Here is a 6,629-nt window from a genome sequence, read left to right on the forward strand (position 1 = left end):
CTATACAACAAGGAAGAAGCTTTTGACTTGTTGAAGACAGAAGGTCTAGCATGTCTCACCCTGATGTAGAATTGGTCTTTAATGGGGCATTAACAAGCTCTGTATATAAACTAATTTTGCTTTCTTGGCAGTGACTCTCGGAGGGGAGGAGCTTCATGTTGTCAACATTGTTATTTTCAATACATAACTTTTTGTTGGTTAGCTGACATTGTTTGATAAAGAAAGAGTCAAATGTTGTTATGACGCATGAGTTGCTTTTAGTGGAGCTGATGCGTTACGAGGATTTGTGAAGGCTTTGGAGTTGGCAATCTGAACAGCCTGTATGATTAATGGAAGCATGTGGGGCCTCGGCCGAAAGGGACTCCCCTCCCTCCCTCCCCCGGCGCCACCCGCGCGGCGCCGGGGAGGGCTTCAGATCCCCGCCGCCACACCCCTCCTCCTCCCTCCTCCTCCCTCGCCGCCGCCAAGGGGCGCGGCCGGGCGAAGCCCGGGCATCGCCGGCGGCGGCGGGGCTCCTTTGGCCCCCGCCTCGTGGGGTATGGCGCGGGCCAGATCTTGCGGCTGGGCGCGGTGCTCGGTGCCGGGTGTGGCGGCGCGGCGGCGCCCCGGAGTAGGTCGGCGATGGCGGCGTTCGACGGGTGGCGGGTGGCATGGTGGTGGTGCGGGCCGGTGGTGGAGTCGGCGGCGGTGCTTCCGGCAGCGCTTCGGCGTCGCCTCCGGCGGCACGGGTCGCGGTTGACCGGGTCACGGGAGGCCCTCTCGCCATGGTGCTCTGGTGAGGGGGCGGCGCGGCAGCGGAGGTGGTGGGTTGCTCTCACCTAGTCGGGCCCTCGCGGCTAGGTGGCGGTGCTCGGCTCGGATGGATCTCCTGGTGGTGTCTTTAGGCGGCGACGGCGATGGCTCCGCAACCCTCCCTCTCCGGCTTCTGGCGACGGCTGATGCCCCCTGATGCTCCGGGCCTTCGAAGCGGGGGCGGAACACGGTTCCAGGGGGAAGTTGGAGCCGACAGGGTGTCGGTCGTGGCCATGTGCCACTTCTCCGCCTTCCCCTTCCCCCGATCGAGGTGGTCGCGGCCCTTCTCGAGGCAGCTTGGCCGGCGGCGGTTCTGTAGGTGGTCAGGGTTGTGGATCTTGACAAAGGCGTGGCCTTTGGGGGCTTCAGGGCGGTCTCATGGCGGGGCGGCGGCCCTGGCGGTGGGAGTCACGTTGGTTGTGGGCGAATCGCGTGACTCGGATGCGGGCAGGCAACCATGGCCGCTCGGGCGGCATGGTTGTGGGCATTGGCAGACCGGGGTGGCGACGAGGGAGTTGAAGCACCGGGGTTCATCACCTACCCAGTCCCGTTCTGGTTGACGGTGACGGCGTCCGTGGACGTCGTGTTCCTCCTTGCAGGCTCCGTTGTGGTGCTTCTTCTTCCTCCATCTTACCCCGGGTGAAAACTTGATCTTCGGATCAGACGGTGGCGACGGTCTTGGTCGTGCCCTTCCTGGAGGCCCCGTCTTGGAGTCCTCGGTCCGGCGTGTCCGTCGCGCATCCTCCCGGACGATCGCTCCTTGGTGGTGGTCTCGGTCGACTCTTAGCGGATCCTTTTTTTGCTTATCTTTTAGATGCTTTGTGTCGTTGAGGTTGTGCGTCGGTGCCCGGCATTTATGTATCTTGCCTTGGGTCTGTGTGGCGTGTGTTTGTATCGGATGCTTGTTGTTGTGGTTGTGGTTGTGCTTTATAATATAAAGCGGGGAAAACCCTTTTTCGTATTAATGGAAGCGTGTGCATTCATCCAAAGAATTCACAGAACAAATCTTCCGTTTGGCGACTGCAGAGTGCAGAGGACGAAATCTTTTACCTGATTAATTGGTATGTTTGCTATGCCGAGTCTCCTATTTTATGTTTGAATTTGCAAAGCATCGTCACTCAGCTTACACTTTTTTAACCTGGTGATTAAATTTTCTTGCTCGGTTAAACTAATTGCGCATATGAGTACCATTGCCAGTCTTTATTAGTTCAGTTTTTTCCCGTTGAGTATAAAGTTCCAGTTCGGCAGATCGTTCTTCACTAGATAACTATATTAGTGACAGTGAGTTCTTACCTCTCTTGTAGTAAGCTCAGTTTTATAGATACATAATTTGATGCATAGCTTAACTTGGACTCTAGCCTATATGATCGTATTCGGTGACCGGAAGATTTGAGAGAATACAACATGTTATGTGCCCATATCTGCTTGAAGAAGATACACAACATGATATGTCACATAGTTGCGGACACCATCCAATTTGTTACATATATTTCTATTTATTTATTTATTTATTTATTTTGCAGTTTTATTTTTGTACTGTGATATAAAGAAGGAATGTGCATCGTAGGGGATTTGCTACGTGCTACATATGTCTTATTCACTGGCAGTCAGTCAGCTTATATTCCAGTGCTGAGAAATGGCACAATCATCTCATGCCATTTCGTGGGAGCAGTAGAAGAAGCATAGATGCAATGGTGTGAAGCAGAACACTAATTAGTTCAATAAGTATGCACTTCCCAAGTTCCTTATGCAAATGAAATGGCACACTTTTCCTTATGCCCTCATATAGTGTGGATTGAAGATTACAGAGTGAACGATAGCATGATATAACTCAAGTTCATTGTAGGTAAATCTTCTGCCATATGTATGTGCATATCCCTTTTTAACGTTGATTTCATATGATGTATTCTATGTCAACAATCCGTGTTGCTGTTAATTGTTATTTTTATCTATGGTTTGCAGTTGTAAAAAATTCGTACGGGAGCAAGTATTGTGATCACAATTACAGACAAGATTCCTAAGTGCTTGACAATGTGAGTGCTCGAGCAAAGCAATTTACGGTGTAATCTTTTCAATAGTTCCTTCAAGTTAATCATATATCGTTACAGTAGTTTCTTCTCCTTTAAATTAAGACAATCTGCTTATGAGAGATATATAACTTCATGCAGACCTACGACTTCGAATAAATTTGTCCTATGGGTGACATGAACATCTGTGGCAAGAACGGCGATGTGATGCTCATGGGAGTTGAGGTCAAGGAAGTGAATACACCGATGATGCATCAATAGATGTATAAATTGTTCTTGCATGAGCATATTGTGGTAACTACGGGGAGGAGATAAAGAGCATCAACAACCTCTTGACCGGGGTCTTTGTCGCCACAACGAACAACAACAGTTATTACCAGCTTGTGAGGTAGCTGTTGGGGCGTTGGAACCTTCTTGAGAAGAAGAACAAACTGGTGATCGAGTTGTTCAACGAGGACGACAGGAGCGGCCCTGGCAAGGAGCAAAAGAAGGCAGAGTTCGGCTCCACTGGCTGCCAACACCGACAGTGGGAGGAGGAGAAGGAAAAAAGGAGTAATTTAATGGTGAAAGAAACTTGAAAGCTTGTTCTAACTATTAAATTATATGTGCCCCCGTTGCAACACACATTGGATTAGTACACTGTCATAATTTCAGAAAATTTGCAGAAGCAGCGATACACCTTTCTCACAAATATTACACTGATTGTTCAGTACTTTTTTTCCAAGCATTCAGCTTTTGACTGCATAGAAGAGAGTACAGAGGAATGAATATTTAGTGATAGAGGCTAGGCATTGTGAGCTTGTTGAGGGGAGGGGGCATTTCTGGTATTTCTAGCACACCTGCTTGTTTTGCATCTATTTATAGATAATTCTTTTCAATACTATGATTGCCACTCTAACTGTGTGCCTGATTGAACTGTGAGTATTATCCTCTTTGATTATCTTGCACTGCAGAATTGTTGTACAAAACAAATTTATAGGTGATATTCGTTGTTTCTCCTCTTAACTATGTATATGGAACAATGGATCGCACATATTCCTATAAGCTAGATTATCTTCACATTTATGCATAGTCTTGCTGGGATGCAGTTATAGTAAGCAAATATATTTCTTCCCATTTATTATTCTTGCTTGGAGAGAAAAAAAAAGTCTGATAATAAGCATTTTTATATAAGCTTATTTATTGCAAAATGGAACATAAACTAACTATCGTTTTTTCTTACTTGTAGCGCAAAATGTGAGAGCTTATATACCCACATAAAACAAGTAGGTGTTATGAAATCCATCAGTGTTGATGTTGTATGTCTAATTTTTGTTGCCATAGTTGTCATCTATAAACAACAAGATTCTTTTTCAACTTTTTCTTGAGGTAACTGTCGATGAGCACGGGAGCTCGGAGGAGGCCATAGCGCAGCTTATGACACCTCATTATGACGGGCTATTTGTTTGTTTTTTGAATTTTCAAATGCGCGAGGGGGCGAGGGGGTTCCCCTACCTGAATATATTGATCAAAGTGGGTTATTTGTTTTACATAGAGCCATAGAACCATTCCATTCTTCTACTATTCATGCTAGCTGCAAGAGTTGTTGTAGCATCTGCTGACCGTTATTTGTTGAAATTATGAAATAGCTTTCTATCATTACAGTTTTACGTGCATTGGTGATGTCTAATTCAAATAGTATGTTTGTAGAGAACCAAGTGCCCTGACCTACAGATCATTGTGAAAGTGGTCTTTGAGCAACAATAAACCTGGGTCATACATTTGGTCGTGTACCTAATATCTCCAATCAATGTTGTTTTTTATGTTCAAGTTTATCTGTATTGCATTATGATGGCCCATGTAAACATTGGATGAGTTGCCAACCCAGTAAGAAGTTTGCTTTGTTTTTGTTGCTACCGCCTACTTTTTGAAGCATTTGAAACAACAAAGAATAGTATTTGCTTGCTTTAAGTCATCAAATACCTTTTGTTGTGATCTATAATTCATTTTTTTGTTGAGTGCATGTTGAGGTAGCATTATCTTTTTATCTAGAAAGTTTGCTATAGGCATGTAGTGAATTACATCTGAAGGCGGTTGCCACCCATGTCCCTTGTTGCTCACCTACCACGGCGCACAGGCTCACTCCAAATACGAGTTAGTGGATTTGTGATAAGAGTGAGGGTTGAGAGTGAGTGGGATGTGGATTGGGGTTGGTCAAATGCAGCAAATTGCATTTTAGTAGAGATGGTTTTGCAGCAAATTGCATGAGCGAGCGGTCCATACATATTTTTCATAAGTCACATTATTCTTTGGTTAGGATAGAATGGTAAATGCATTGGTTGGTTGCTTCAAGAGTAATAACGGACACAGTGGCGTACCAATTGCATGTCCAACAACGGACATCATATTTTTGTTTCGTGGTAATGCACGACATTCAACTGTATGTTACAACATGACAATGGCTCAGGAGACATTGGATCTACCTTCTTCGCTCGGCAGGCATCCTGAGTGGTGCACACCTCCTCCCCGTTGATGGCGATGGTGAATCGACACGAACACTAGGGAAGGGTATGGACGTAGAGCGGGGCTCTTGGCAGGGGATTCCTACTTGACGGTCCATGGGGAAGTACAGTGTGAAGGAGATAGGGCGCCATGTCGAAGGTGTGGTGGGCGTCATCTGTAAATGTCCCGCTACGATGGAAACCCGAGCGAAAAGGGTAGGGTATGACAGGAAAATGGAACCGTGCATCATGGGGTGGCGTTTTTGTGTTGGGACCGCATGTTGGTGATAACATGTCAGATAGGTCGGACAACCACATTTCTCTTCTACATATGGGCTAATTTGAGGGAGCCCAGATTGTCTAGGTGGTTAAATTTTGGAGACGTTCGATTGGCGCCCATTTGATACCCATACATGCTTGGCTCTATGAGAGAGAAATGAGTTTCAACCCTGAAGACGACCTTAATTTTTTTAATTTATTTATATGTATTTTAGCCCGTAGCAATACACGGACATTTTGCTAGTATGAGGAGAGGCGGACTAGGAATAATAGTGGGAGCCTATATGGGGCGCCCAGTAGCGCATTTTAGCTCTCATTGGACCGCACTATTAGTGCGGAGCTCCTAGTCAGCGCTCTCAGCGCCGGTTTGCGTACTGGCGCTCGAAAGGGAACACTACTGAGCTGGCCCAGAAAAACTAGCGATCGATGCACGGGACACTCAAACGAGATGCCGGCCGTTCTTTCCCTTGCTTTTTTTGGTACAGGAGTTCACTTGATCGCTTCTGATGCCGGTTGGCTGGCTGACCATCTAACAGTTGCCCGTTGACTTTTGAAAAAGTTCATAAAATTTCAAAAACATAAAAAACATGTTTCACAATTTTTTTGAAAAAAGCTCATCGAATTTGAAAAAAAAATCATCAATTTGAAAAAAATCATCAAATTTGAAAAAAGTTCATCAAATTTGGAAAAAGTTCACCAAATTCGAAAAGAAGTTCATGGTTTTTAAAATAAGTTTATTGAATTTGAAAAAAAGTTCATTAATTTTTTTAAATGATCCAAATTTGAAAAATGTTCATGGAATTCGAAAAAAACTTCATTGAATTTGAAAAAAAATCATCATTTTTGAAAAAAGGTCATTGAATTTGAAAAAAGTTCATCAAAAATTTTAAATATGAATTTTAGAAAAGGGTAAATAAAAGAAAAAATAAAACTCAAATAAAACCATTCCAAAAATGACCGGCGAATCGGTAAAAATCAGTTTGGGAAGCTAAGCTTCCCAAAAACAGGGCGCTCCCGTGATTGAAGAGAGAAATAAATAAATAAAAAAGGT

The 6,629-nt window shown here is 44.8% G+C and overlaps 1 long non-coding RNA gene across 2 annotated transcripts; it reads left to right on the forward strand.

The window, feature by feature from the left end:
* Positions 1-378: 378 nt before the first annotated feature.
* On the forward strand, positions 379-3,702 carry LOC119269392. 2 transcript variants are annotated; one of them, XR_005133605.1, is made up of 4 exons: positions 379-1,853; positions 2,316-2,638; positions 2,755-2,825; positions 2,961-3,702. It is a non-coding gene; the product is annotated as an uncharacterized LOC119269392 (long non-coding RNA). The 2 variants fall into 2 exon arrangements; XR_005133606.1 differs by having other exon boundaries at positions 2,360-2,638.
* The last annotated feature ends 2,927 nt before the right edge of the window (positions 3,703-6,629 follow it).

This window comes from Triticum dicoccoides, chromosome 3A (assembly GCF_002162155.2).
Source record: "Triticum dicoccoides isolate Atlit2015 ecotype Zavitan chromosome 3A, WEW_v2.0, whole genome shotgun sequence".
Taxonomy (NCBI): domain Eukaryota; kingdom Viridiplantae; phylum Streptophyta; class Magnoliopsida; order Poales; family Poaceae; genus Triticum; species Triticum dicoccoides.